This window comes from Solanum tuberosum, unplaced genomic scaffold (genome assembly GCF_000226075.1).
Source record: "Solanum tuberosum cultivar DM 1-3 516 R44 unplaced genomic scaffold, SolTub_3.0 scf00009, whole genome shotgun sequence".
NCBI lineage: Eukaryota > Viridiplantae > Streptophyta > Magnoliopsida > Solanales > Solanaceae > Solanum > Solanum tuberosum.
The window spans coordinates 3,924,182-3,939,025 of NW_006238935.1; the positions used below are offsets into that span (position 1 = coordinate 3,924,182).

The following is a 14,844-nucleotide window of genomic DNA, read 5'->3' on the forward strand; positions in this document are numbered from 1 at the left end:
TTGTGTCATCCAATTGTTGTTCAGGCCACAACTCCATATGTCCTTCCTTATGCTCAATTGTTGGTGTGTCATCACCTAAATCATAAAAACCTCTTAGCTTAAGTTTAACAACCATTTGCCACTCCTTTTCCATAGGATGATCGACATAAAACACTTGTTGAGCTTGAGAAGCAAAGATGAATGGTTCATCTGATAACTAATGTCTTGTATACAGTAGATGATTAAAATTCACAAGAGTAAATCCATAATCATCTTTCTCAATAAGCCCCTTGCTATTGTTCACCCATTTACATTTAAACAATACAAACTTGAGATTCTTGGAATAATATAACTCAATTATGTTTGTGAGGATTCCATAAAAAGAAACCTCTGCCAATATGGGATTTTTATCTTTTGTGCTTGCATAACTTTAAGTGATAGCCTTTAACATAATACCACTATTTTTGAGTTTTTTCTCTTAACATCACGAGACTCTGTTAAGTATCTAACTCCATCAGATATATAGCCAGTCATTCTTTTGCTTGTATTAATGGGCCAATAGCTAAAGTTTGAATATCCTCAGATATTTTTCACCAGCCATATGCATCTTCTCGACCTAGCATTCAAAATTAAATATGTAATCTAAAAGTTATAATTACCTATATAGTAATATATGAGAAAATATTTTAGCTAGTTGATACTTACATGATTTCTAAACCATAGTTGAAATCTTTCATTATGAATTCGATCCACATTATGTCTTGATAGACGAGGATTTTCCTTCTTGATTTCTTTTATATGTTCACTACGGAAGTAAAACACATAACTATTTAATAAAAATTGAAAGAAAATTATTTAATAATTAATTACTAAGTATAAATTATGATTTAATACTTACTCACGATATGAAGTTGTGGAGGTAGAATTAAATAAAACATATATGTGTGGGCTTGAGCACGTGTAATGTCATCAAGCTTCAATCTGTTCTCTCTACTTGATCGATGACCCTCTTGGTCTGTCGTTTCATTAGATGAAACATCATTTCTTAGAGGTGGATTAGACTTAGTCTCGACGTCATCTAAATACTATGAGCAAAACGTCATTAACTCGTCTATCCAGCGTCCCTCTGCAATCGCACCTTTTGGATAACGTCTATTCCTTACGTAGTTTTTAAGACAAAGCAAGAACCTAAAATAGAAAAAATTTAGAATACAAATACAATTTCTTGTAAGTATGATAAAAAAATAACAAAATGATACCGTTCGATAAACCACATTGAGCGATATTGTGAAGGTCCTCCCAACATTGCTTCTTCAGCTAAATGGATGAGTAGATGTTCCATGATATCAAAGAAAGATGGAGGAAATATTCTCTCCAAAATGACATAGAGTTATTGCAACTCGATCTTGGAGTTTTTCTAAGTCACTTATCTTCAGATCTTTTGAACAAATGCCCCTAAAGAAATTACTTAATTCAATCAATGGCCTAAGTACATTCACTGGCAGGAGATTCTGCAAGGCAATAGGAAGGAGTTGTTGCATAAAAATATGGCAGTCATGACTCTTCAACCCATGCATTGTGCATTGCTTCAGATCAACACAACTTGAGATATTTGAAGCATATCCGTCTGGAACTTTCACATCTTTTAACACTTGTAAGAGGATGTCTTTTTGTGTGTTACTCAATGTGAAACATGCAGGAGGAAGATAATATTTTCCATTAGCCTTTTTCTTAGGATGCAAAGCTTTTCGGATCCCCATCTCTTGTAAATCTAAACGGGAGTTTAAATTATCTTTTCCTTTTCCATCAACATTCAATAATGTCCAAAATATATTGTCAAAGACATTCTTTTCAATATGCATCGTATCAAGATTATGACGAATCATATTGTCTTTCTAGTATTCCAACTCAAAAAATATGCTCTTTTTGTTCCATATATTTTGCACCAAATTATCAACATCATCCCATTTCCTTTTACGAGATTTGGCCAATAGATCTTTACCAAACTTGTTTTTAACATTATTCAATTGCTTAAGAATCTCAATTCCCGTCAACCGTTTAGGTGCTCCATCTAACACCACATGGCCATTGAATGCCACTTTATCTTTTCGAAACTTGTGTCCATGAGATAACCATCGTCTATGAGACATGAAACAATATTTTCGCCCATTTTTCAATCTTGTATATTTAGTTTTGGTAAGACAACATGGACAAGCATATCTAGTTTTCACACCATATCCTGATAAGTTACCTAACCCTGGAAAATCACTAATTGTCCAAAGCAATGTTGCACGCATTTGAAACATATGATTGTTTGATATGTCATAAGTGGCAACACCAACCCACAATTCTTTTAACTCATCAACTAAGGGTTGTAGATAGACATCAATATCATTACCTGGTGCACGAGGACCATCAATAATAGTTGATAATATCATATATGGTTGTTTCATGCACAACCATGGTGGCAAATTATATGGAATCAAGATAACATGCCATGTGCTATGTGAGATAGACATAGACTTAAATGGACTAAAGCCATCTGAAGCCAATCCAAGTTTAACATTTCGAGGATCTCGAGAAAAATCTGTATGTGCTTCATCAAATTTCCTCCAAGCAATACAGTCTGCAGGATGTCACATTACTCCATCTCTAGTGCGACCTTCAGCATGCCATCTCATTTGAGTAGATATTTTAGCCGACATAAATAGTCTTTGAAGTCGTGGTATTAATAGAAAATATCTAAACACGTTTGATGGAATTTTTGATGTTTCTGAACTGGAATTAACTGATGCCCCTTTGAACTGTTTGTATCTTAGAGCTTTGCAAAACTTACAAGACGTTCTATCTTTCGTCTCATTCCAATAAATCATACAATCATTTGGACATGCATGTATCTTTTTATATTCAAGTCCTAAATCTTTAATAATCTTCTTTGAATCATAAAAGGACTTGGGCAATGTTTCACCTTCTGGAAGCACATCTTTTAACAACTCTAATAGCATGGAAAATGATTTGTTACTCCATCCATTGAGACACTTTAAGTGTAATAGACGAACAAGGAACGAAAGTAGTGAATACTTGCTTCCAGGATATAACTCAAGTTCAGCTTCTTTCAGTAAGCGAAAGAATTCTTCAGTCTTCTTATCAAAACCCATGTTATGTTGATTTGACCCATCAAATCCTTCAGTACTAGTGTCCATATCAACAAAAGATGTAGGTGGAATTCCAAATGCTTCATGTAACATGTCTTGCATCTCATCACCTTTATCTAACCTGCGGACCAATTTTAATGAAAATAGCTCCTCACCATGATAAATCCAACTAGTGTAACTAGTTAGAAATCCATCAACCACAATATGTTCAACAATCAAATCTTTTCGAACAAATTTCATATTACGACACTTTCGACATGGACACAATATTGCAGATGCATCTGGCCTATCTAATGATGCAAAATGAAGAAACTCTTTGGCTCCATTCTCATATAAAGGATCAAGCCTATTCAATATATTTATCCAACTTTTATCCATTAAGTATATAACCTATACATATAGCAAACAAGAATTATACCCTCATACTATTAAAGACTAATACCTCCATACTATTAAAGAAAACAACCAAACACATACTAACCTGCAAAGTCCACACAAAGAGTCCTGAAATTGATATCAATGTTCTTCCACTACGGTTGCTTTCTTTGTAATCTTCAAACTGCAAATCAATAGTTAAATTTCAACAAATCAATATAATGTATGAAGGCTAGTCATGTGAAATTATCAGTACTTGAGGTAATATACTCACCTCAAGTAAATCAAGTAGTAAGAGAGAAGAGGAAGAGAGACAAAAGGTGAATCTAACGGAACAATGAAGACAAAGGTAATGGTACATCATTACAGGTTCTTCTCCAAGACTTATACATGATGCATCTAAATTGCTGGATAAAAGAAGTCAACTAGGCAAAGTGACCAAGCTGACTTAACAAATAATACGTCTTGCATTATATGTCAGAATTTACTTGGTTCTTGTTGTTTCAATATATAAACGACAAAGCTTTTAAAAACTGAAATGAAACAAATAATGTCATACCATAACTTGTTATCATTTTTCCTAGGTTTGTTGGGAGTACAATACTTACCTGCAATTATAGGTTTGTTGTTCATACAATAAACTGTTCATATGACTGTCAAACTAAAACTTTTCACATTCTTCCTAGATTTGATGAAGTCTAATATAGAATATGCCAGAAGAGAGATTCAATTATTGTTTTGTTTAAACTGTAGCCAATAGCCTTGTGGTGTTCATTTTTGCATCTTGGAGTGAACATCAAGTTTCTATTGCCCCTTTAATAATTCGACAGATCATGTATTCCTATGTAACTATATGAATATCAATTATTGTCATTTTTGCAGAGAATTCCCAATTGAGAATGGGATGACATTGCAGTTCATTTACAGCAGCAAGCAGTTCAAGACAAAGGAGGTTTGGCAGCTGGAATTGCACCTACCAACGTACATCGTAATGCGTATTTCAAGAAGACAATTAAGGCAATGCAAACCTCTTAGGAAAGATAACCATTAGCTTAATGGCATCCTAATATCTTACTCTTCGGATGCCATTAAGAAAAGATAACCATTCTTAAAGCATGTCTCTAGCACACATAGCAACAAATGGAAAAGAACAGAATACCTTAATGTAATTTCTAAGTTATAAACATGAAAAGAAACTACTTAATAAACATGAATTTTTTTCGGTGAATTTCAACACTAGGTTCCTAGTGATATGATTTTTATGTTAATCTAGTTCTAAATTTAATAGAATAGGCAAAAAATGATAATTTTTCTTGACACTAGTAAACTTATAGCCATTAAGTAACACAAAGAAGAAAAACAGTTCGACACCAAGCTAATTCAAGGACCTATTCAAAACTAAATACATGAAGAGTATACAAACTATAAAGGAAGCAGACTGTATATGGTACCAAAAATCTCTACAACGTCGAGTTTTAGAACACTGAATCTAAATCCGCGATATCAACAAGAAACAGATTTTTCAGCATATAACAAAAAGCAACTATAGCTATTAATTTGGACAGAGAACTAAAGAAAAACAAGATAATATTAATGCACAAGTATGACAAGCAGTAAAGAATAAACACATGCTCGACAAGTGAGTAGTTCTTTTTCTGATATTGTTAGCTTCCTTAACCCTTTACATGTTGATGCTAATGGTAGCCATCAAGATCACAGCTCGTAAAAATTAATATCCAGAACCAAAAGAAAACCTGAAAGCTTTAAAAATAATACGAAAAAAGAGGAGTCGAGAATAGCAGTTTCTGAACTCCAGTTTTTTTTGTTTCTTTGCTTTTCACATGCAAAGGCTGCTTATGATAGAGCATTGAACAATTTAACCAGTACGTTAGGATTACCTGTGATGGAGATGGCTACCATGAATTTCTTTGCTTGAGCAATGTGTTGAAGGCCTGAGGCGATATACAAATAACTCTAGACTTTAAGCAGGATTAGGGTTTTTTTAAAAAAAAAAAATTTCTTATTACTAATAGGAGGGAATATTTTATCGTAGTAGAAAAATTAGAGGGAAAAGTTAATAGCATGAAAAATTACCGAAAAAAGTTAATAAATTTTCTTTTACTTTAATAAACTTAAAATTAAAATTTCATTTTTAAGCCAATTATTTCAACTTAAACTATAAACTTTCACTTAGAAGCTGGAAAAAATCTATAAAATCCAATCACTACAACTCAAACTATAAAGTTGCTCTAGGACTACATAAAATCCACTTACTTCCACTCAAACTTATGATTATGGGCTCACACTAAGCTATATATATATATAGGATGGCAATATTGAGCAGTAACATCAAGTAAATGACTAAGATAAATAACATATTGAAATCAGGATAGAGAATTTTATATTTAGACAAAGATAGGAGGGGGATAATTATCAACTTAATACCACTATTAATAAGGACAATTAATCTTCATAATCCATGATCAACTAGATCACTGTAACATGCAAAATATACTAAAGTTGTAATACAAATGATAATCACGAAGAACAGGATTCATATAGGGAAAGAAACTACACATGTTGAATACTAAATTGGACACATATATAAGAAAATATTAACATAAGGAATCTGATTTAATACCAAACATGTCAAAGGCTTCATTTAACGAACACCATCAAGAATACTATAGAAGTGTACTGCCAACACTCTCATACTCTAAAAAAATAATGAGCAACGTATGACAACAGAGGACATGTATAATACATTTCTCTCCTAAAACAAGATATGAACAGTTGTGTGAACATTCTTTAAAGAATACAAACTCAAAATTCAACTTATATTCAAAATATGTTGAATGTGCAACTGCATAACTCATTCGGCACCCTCCAAACACATAACGAAAGCATGAATACTATTTCAACAATATAAGAACAGAACAATATCATGATGAACCAGTGAAACAAGCTAAAACATGAGGCAGGCATAGTGACCATGAGTTATGAAGACTACAGACAGAGAAATAATTTCAAAATATACACTAAGTGATATTAGAAACAAAACCTACACTACTAATCTCAATGAAAATAAGATGAAGATTAAGAATGAAAGTTAGACTTAAACACATCACGCAAGAGAATCTTAGAACCAATGAAAGAACACATCATTATCAAACATTTTGTGCAAACTGAATCAAGAAAAGAGCTAAGAGTGCTTTACATCGACTGAGCAGTGACTGAGACAATGACGAGCTGAAATAAGCTATTCCACCACAACCGACTTCACTGGTGACCTCGAACTCAAATGAACCTTGGCTAGTGATGGACGGAAAGAGTGAAACTAACACCATGGCTTGCGCTGACGAACAATGACAGCAGGCATAACCTTCTTCCTGAGAACTGGCTTACCCTTCTTCACAGTAGCCATTACCATATCTCCAACACAAGTTGAAGGCAACCTGCTAAGCCTTCCCTTGATCCCTTTCACGAAAATGATGTACAGGTTCTTCGCAAAAGTGTTATCGGCGTAGTTCACCGTCGCCGCCACCGGCACACCCACTGACATTCTGAACTTGTTCCCGACGGAACCTCATCGTCCTCGTTTCGACATCCCGGACGGTGTTTTTTTTCACGATCCCAAAAAAACTGAAGCCCTATAGTCGAGATTGAGAGAGATGACAACTACAAAAGGAAAGAAGCAGGATAGTGGTGAGAGTATGCAACCAATCAGAGTTCAACCAAAGAGAAATAAAGCGATATCTCATTAATGATGAAGGCCTTTATTTGGAATATTAGATCAGTGAAGTCACAATGAGCTTTTTAAAGGGTTCAAATGTTGCATAAGGTTCACCACTTCACTTTTGTTGCATTAATTGAACCTTTTATGTTACAATTGTATATGCTAAGTGTGATGCTATGCAAAGGTTGAACTTGTGGGAGGATCTATATCAGGTTGCATATGCTATAGATAGGCCTTGGTTGATTGGGGGTAATTTTAATATAGTTTTAAACGAGGAAGAAAAGATAGGAGGGTTACCCATCTTAGATACTTCCAAGGGTAATCCTAGTCCTAGTTCTACTGCTTTTTGTGTGAGAGATTATAATGGTAATCTAGTAGGGGCTAAGGGTGTGAAGTTGGTTGATTCTTCTAACTTGATGGCTCAGGCAATTGCTATTAGAGAGGGTCTGCAATACTGTTTAGACAAACATTTTCAACAGATTATTATTGAGACTGACTCTTTGTCAATGGTTAATATTCTTAATGGAGAGTGCGAGTCACCTTGGAGCGTGACAATGGAGGTCAACTCCATCAATAGAATCAGAAATTCTATATCAGTAAGAGTACAACACTCTTTCAGGGAGGGAAATACTCTTGTTGACTTTTTTGCTAACCTAGTTTTTGTTTTTGCAGGTAATTATGAGTTCAATTCTTTCCATGAAGTCCCAACAACAGTTAAGAAGATAATAAATTTAGAAAAATGTAACATTGCATACATAAGAATCAAGCACACAGATTCGCCAGGTACTAATTTGATTATCTAGTTCACAAAGTACTACACAACAATAGGATATACAAGTACCGATAAGAAGCATGAAGGAGTTTACAATTGATGCATAACTTTAGCAAACTTTTAAAGTTTGAAGCTATTTTGGTTGGTTAACCGTACCATGCACTTGGTGAGAGCATAGGGGTGTCCAAAGTGGTAAGAAATCAAGACTCCGAAGTTCTTAGTGGTGTATTCGATTGTTGATAGCTCCTATCTGCATCCTTGACAGATCCAATCCAATTTTTTTGCAAACCCATAAATCGTATAAGCAACAATGAGTTAGTTTTCCAATTCAAAGGTCTAAATTTAGATGGTGGTATTTATCTCTTTGTGGGATTCAACCCATCAAAGATTAGACTAGAGAAAAGGAGTTCTAGTTCATATATAAAGCTTTTCAAGAGCATTTTATAGCAGCACCCAAGAGCAGTATTTTCTCAGATTGGGTGGTCTCCATAGATTCCGATCTCCGGAATCAAGTTTGAGTGTGGAAACAGCTGAAATGGTGGAGATACGACATTGAAAAGTTGATATCCGGCGAGCGACTGGTGCTTGGAGATCATCAATGGTGGTGGCATAGAGATGGAAGAAGATGACTTTCTATTTCCTTCTTTAGTTGCCTAATTTGGTTTTGCCTTTCTCTTTCAGCTTTTTGTTTTGTTTTATTTTGTTTTGATGATATATTCTCTTTTTGATTTAAATAAATGAGGTTTAAAAGGCCTCACTTTTAATTATAAAAAAAAAAGGAAGAAGTGTGGTTTTTTTATTTTTAAATGGGGTAGTTTCTTTTTTATTTTTTCTAAATTTATTTTAAATTAGTAATATAAAAAAAAAAATTAAAACTGATTATCAAAAAAATTTATAAAATAATTTTAAAATTGTGGATCTTCATACGTTAAATGGGGTTGTGTTTTTTTTCATTTTTAAAAATATATTAAATTATATCCATATAGCAAATTTTAGTTAATAATATAAAGAAAAAACTTCCAATCCAAAATAAATAAATTAAAAGAACCCACAACCATTAAATAATCAATTTAAAATTTGATTATCAAATATTAACTAATCTTATCCCTAAAAAAACGTCTAAACTTACATTTTAAAATACCAATAATATTTTATTTGAATTAGTTTTGATTTTTTTTGAAAAAATCAAAATATTACGAAACGGAATCGACAAATTATAAACATATTTTTTATAAATATATAACATAATATATAATCATAAGGAATAATTCTAAATATCTTACATATGGTTTTATGACAAAAAAAAAATTAAAAAATAATTTTATAAAAAACAAAAAAATATCAAAAAAAAATATTTCAAACATGTGTGTATTCCCTGTTTCTTTCACTAATCTTCTTTGTTTGTGCAGTGCAATCATCAATCAGATTCCATCATCACGTAGAATAACATAGAAAAGTAAGAATGACAAGCACAAGAAAAGATATAAGTTTGAGTTCACACATGTAGTCTATTTATATTCTTCAACATCTGGTACATCAATTTATTCGTTAGAGATTTCTAAAGAAGGAACTTTCTTTTCTACAATCTTAACTTCTCTAATTTCAAAATTCCTGGAAAAGTTGAGGCATTTAATATCAGATGGTAATAGACTTTAATGAAGAAGTGATTATTCAAGTTACTAACTTAAATCAAACTAAATTTAGAGAGTGAAATTTTCGTATGGGCTAGTAGACATACTATGTTCCCTATGCTTCATCTCAAATCTATATTAAGTGAGCTTATTATTTGATATACTGATGATATATAATGTCTTGTGTCCTATTCGGATTTGGAAGGAAACATGGCTGGCTGGATTCTTTTACCAACCATGCAACTTTGAGTTATTTGTCAAGCACACTCTTAACATGGAAATCGCCATCATCATGGCAAGGGTATGATTGCAATAACTTCTTCTGTTTCCAGTTATGGTTACCTTTTGATCCACTTCATTGCCTTGTAAATTTACAGGAAGCTGGCGTGGACTAGATCATTCATCTTGATACTGATGAGCTAATGCATCCAGCTGGAACTAGTGAGTATTCTTTACGGAGACTTCTGGCAGATATACCTGAAGATATTGACATGGTCATATTTCCTAACTATGTAAGTTCATTGAGATTGTCTCTAGGTTGTCTTCTAACTCTGTCTAAGCATGTAATTACATGCACGAATAGTCAAAAAGCATGCATTTGCTTCGTTTTCATATTCTTCTGTCTTTTTTCTTGTTAATATCTTCTCTAATGATGACAAATATTTCAGGAGAGCAGTGTTGAGAGAGATGATGTGAAGGAACCTTTTAGTGAAGTAAGATATCTTTTCACTGTATCCTTTTTTCTTATCTTTCAAGTTCTAGAGTTAAATTCAATCATTTGTCTAGAAATAGGTTTAGATTTTCTTGAAATAAATTTGGATAATTCTATTACCCAATACTTGAGAATGGAGCAACAACTAGTAGTCAAAGAGTCATCTCTTTCCAGACGAATGAAAAAGAAGGTTGCGTTGAAGTTAGACACTGTGGAGGCAAGAAAGTAAAATTGCATCTTGCAAATATAAGTAGCTTGAGTGTTAGACCTTACTCTTTGTTTGTAGCAGCCAGAATTTCTTCGAGAAAGTTTGCGTGGTCTGTAATTTGTTTTAATTATGCAACTAAAGTTTTTTTAGATTCTTTACCAGTAATACTTTGTATCATGTGGTAGGTCTCGATGTTCAAGAAGAATTATGACCATCTCACAAAAGAAGTGTACTTTGGAAACTACAAGGAAGCAACTCGTGGTAATCCTAACTACTTTTTGACTTACAGAAATGGTAAATCAGCTGCTCGAGTTCAAGGTCATCTGCGTTCTGATGGTGCTTATAGATGGCACAATTACATGAAAAGCCCAAAGTATGCTTGTTCTGCATGTTACTTGTTTTCCTTTTATCTCTATTTCGTTTCTTATTTATTCCCAGTCCTCCAAAAGGTATTTTGCGTGGTTCCTTCGATTCTATGCTTGTCTTGGTGTCTTCAGTAGAGTGTCTTAGTTTTGTTGGAGTTGAGTTTCCTCTTTTTCCATGCTTTGTTTGGTGCGACTGCTATCCTGATTTACTGAACCCCTCTTTGGGAGTAGAGTGTATTGATCTTGTGTGATTGCGACTGCTACCTGTCTTGGTGTCTGCAGTAGAGTGTATTAATGTTGTGTGAATGTGACTCTGTTTTGCTAGAATTTGCTTGTCATCTTCCCCTTTTTCCACCTTGATTTTAGCTTGATTGTTGGTACCCTGCCCCATAGGGGAAGTAAAAGCAAAAAAGATATCTACTTTGAAGTTTATGAGAATTCCACCAATTCCAGTTCTGCCTGGGTTCCCAAGAGAATATCTTGAGATTTTTCTCTATCTAAATCTGTAGGAATTCTAGGAGCTCTAAGATAGATTAAAGCTGCATCTGAAAGTTCCATGCTACACCAAAAGTAAAACAAAGTTGAATTGTTGCAGCTGAATTGTTGAGCTCTAAGATAGATTAAATTAGAATTCTAGGAGCTCTAAGTTGCTTTTGTAACTCTGTTGCAACTGAATTGATTTTCTTGTTGAATTATTGGGCGTCTTATGAACCGCAATGGTATCTACTGCTACGTCGATTTATTGGGGGATGTAGAATTTAACACTCCTTAGCTGTAAAGTGGGACACTCTTTTAGGACTCGAGTACTTGCACTGAATTTTCTCAGGATCAAGCTCTGAGATTAGTCCTAGTAGAAGTGTCTGCTGAAATAAAATGTGAAATAGCTCTGCATTTTCCTATGTAGTAAGATAAAGATTTCTAGTTATGAGTATTTAATCAATTGGAGGTCAATCATCAGTAATTTCAGCTCATCTGGAAAGAAAATAACATAACAAATACATTTAATCTTAGACTTGGCAGTAACTCATGTATACTATACCCATGAAGATACCCTTCTCACTTGTTTTAGAGAAGACTGCAATATTGCTTCCCTTTCATATTACCACTCTCTCAACTTCCACTGGCCAGTACTAGATAACCAAATAATTTTATTATAGTGATTTATTTGTGATCGAAGTGACTTGATTGTATAAATATCTTTTATGATGTTAAGTAACTGTGCTGGTAAACTGAGTCTAAGGTGTGTGTGGCACTCCACACTTTTTCCTTTAGGAAGATGGAGGGAAAAAAAGTAGTCAGAGACATGACGTTCAGGTATCTTTTTTGGGTTATAGTAACCTTATACTTTTATTATACAAGACCCTTCACTGCAATAGAACTTCTAACTTTTATAACTGCTGGAATTTGATTTGTTTTACATGGTTTGTTTTGATTGTTAATTTCTTTTTAAATGTATATGGAAATTGAGGTGATCAAATTTGAAGGTTCGCCACAAGTCAATTTGAACTCATTGAAGTGGAAGTGGATAGTGAAGAGTTTTTGAACTATTGTAAAAAATTTGAATACATTATATTTGATTTTGTGAAATTTATTCATTGCTAGAATATATTGAACTATTGTAAGAGTACTTTTTGAACTATTTTGTACACATATTTAGAATATTGCTTTAATTTATAAGTATGCATGTGCAAAAGACATACTATCTTTTGAAGTTTATTGCAAATCTATATATTTGAATTACTTATTAGATAATTTAATGTTTGAGATTATTTATTGCAAAATAATTTTGGTGTTTTTCAATTAGAAATTGTGGCATATAAATATATTATAGCCAAAATAATATTACCACACTTAAAAGTGTAGCCAAAGGACTGTAAATTGTGGTATGCACATGGGCAAGGACTACACTTCAAAGTGTTTTCATACATAAGATAGAAAAGGCAACACTTCAAAATTGTGGGCAATAAGGAAGCAAAGGCCACACTTGGCTTATGGATTATAAATTTTAGCATGTACATAAGAAACCTTACACTTAATAAGTGTTGTTGTAGATGAGATATAAAAGGCGACACTTTTAAATTGTGACCAATAATAGAATTTCAGGTACTTTAATGGTTGGGTTTTAATTTATATATAGTGACTATGGTAGTCGGCGAATGCCGACTGCTGCAGTCGGCAAGTATTTTCCGGCTCTCAGTCTGCCGACTACTCAAAAGTAGTCAAAAAGTCATTGGAAAACTCCATTTTTCGACTATATTCTGACCAATTTTGAAGTCGGCAAACAACGAAATTCTAGTAGTGTAATATATTCGACATTTGTATTAAATGTCGCTACTTTAGCAACACTTTTGCTAAAAGTCGCTAAAATCAATGACATTTTACAACCAATGTCACTATTTTAGTGACATTTTTTCTAAATGTCACTAAAATCAATGACATTTTGCAGTAAATGTCATAATATATTCGACATTTATATTAAATGTCACTATTTAAGTGATGTTTTTTCTAAATGTCACGAAAACCAATGACATTTTGTAATAAATTTCATATTATATTCGACATTTGTAGAGAAATGTGATCATTTATATGACATTTTCGCTAAATGTCACTAAAAACAACGACATTTTGCAATAAATGTCATTATCATAGTGACATTTTGGACCAAATATCATTATATTTACGATATTTGATATCAAATTTACAAAAGGAACCCCAATTACCAACAAAAAAATTTGTTGGTAAATTGATCAAATTGGTTGGCAAATTGAGTTACCAACCAAATGCCAACTTATGTTAATCCGTTGCTAAAAGGCTCGTCAGTAATTACCGATTTTAATTTGTTGGTAAACTTACCAACCAAAAATCAGTTGGTAAACACCCAAAGATGTTGTTACAAAATTTTGAAACATGGCCCTGAAATTTCAGTTGGTAAATTCACCAACTAATTTTTGGTTAGTATATCGTTAGTACCTTTACTAACGAATTGAAAAGGAGTTAGTAAATTTCTTTCTTCATTATTCGATTACGTTGGTAATTATAGTAACAAATGTCTGATAGTAAACATTTCCAGATACATTGGTAATTGGTTGGCAATTTTTGTAACAGAAAATTTATGTTGGTAATTTACCAATAAATTTTAAATACTTTTTTTTTGGTTTCCCCTCCGATGTCCGGTACCCACATTGGAGCCCGACTAAATTCGGATTCACACCGGGAAGTTCCACCTTGGGGAGTAAAGCGCTCCCTAACAAAGGCGACTCCATACCCAATGGGAATCGAACCTGAGACCTCTTGGTTAAGGATGAAGGAGTACTTACCACTCCGCCACAACCCTTGTTGGTATTAAATTTTAAATACGTTAGTATGATTATTTGTTTTTTCCAATAAATTTACTAATTGATTGTTAGTTTGTTGGTAATATATCATTCAAGGCGACTCCGTACCCAATGGGAATCGAACCTGAGACCTCCTGGTTAAGGATGAAGGAGTACTTACCACTTCATCTCAACCCTTGTTGGTAATAAATTTTAAATACATTAGTATGATTATTTGTTTTTCTAATAAATTTACTAATTGATTGTTAATTTGTTGGTAATATATCATTCAAGTTCAATGTTAGGTTAGTAATTGATTGACAATATGTTCAAAATATTATTAATTGAATGATTATCCAATAGTAAAATATATAGTAATTTATTGCATTTTAAAATATAAGAGCACGAATATAAATCCAAAAATATTAAAATCAATTTTATAAATCATATTTGAAAGAAATAATGCAAAATCTATGATAACAAGTTAAATTAATCTCAATATGACACATATCATTATATCAAAAAAAATAATTTGAGCACGTTTACCAAAAATATTAACCAAATCTAAATTTTGGCCAAAACTTAAAAGTTAAAACG

At 32.9% G+C, this 14,844-nt stretch overlaps 1 long non-coding RNA gene and 1 pseudogene across 3 annotated transcripts; one reads left to right on the forward strand and one right to left on the reverse strand.

The window, feature by feature from the left end:
* Positions 1–507: 507 nt before the first annotated feature.
* On the reverse strand, positions 508–5,490 carry LOC102586199 (uncharacterized). 3 transcript variants are annotated; one of them, XR_001474045.1, is made up of 4 exons: positions 5,408–5,490; positions 3,616–3,693; positions 685–784; positions 508–595 (listed from the first exon to the last, which is right to left on the reverse strand). It is a non-coding gene; the product is annotated as an uncharacterized lncRNA (long non-coding RNA). The 3 variants fall into 3 exon arrangements; XR_366636.2 differs by lacking the exon at positions 5,408–5,490 and having other exon boundaries at positions 3,616–4,717; XR_001474046.1 differs by lacking the exons at positions 3,616–3,693; positions 5,408–5,490 and adding an exon at positions 878–936.
* A 3,974-nt stretch (positions 5,491–9,464) lies between these two features.
* Positions 9,465–11,138, forward strand: LOC102586993 (glycosyltransferase-like KOBITO 1; annotated as a pseudogene).
* The last annotated feature ends 3,706 nt before the right edge of the window (positions 11,139–14,844 follow it).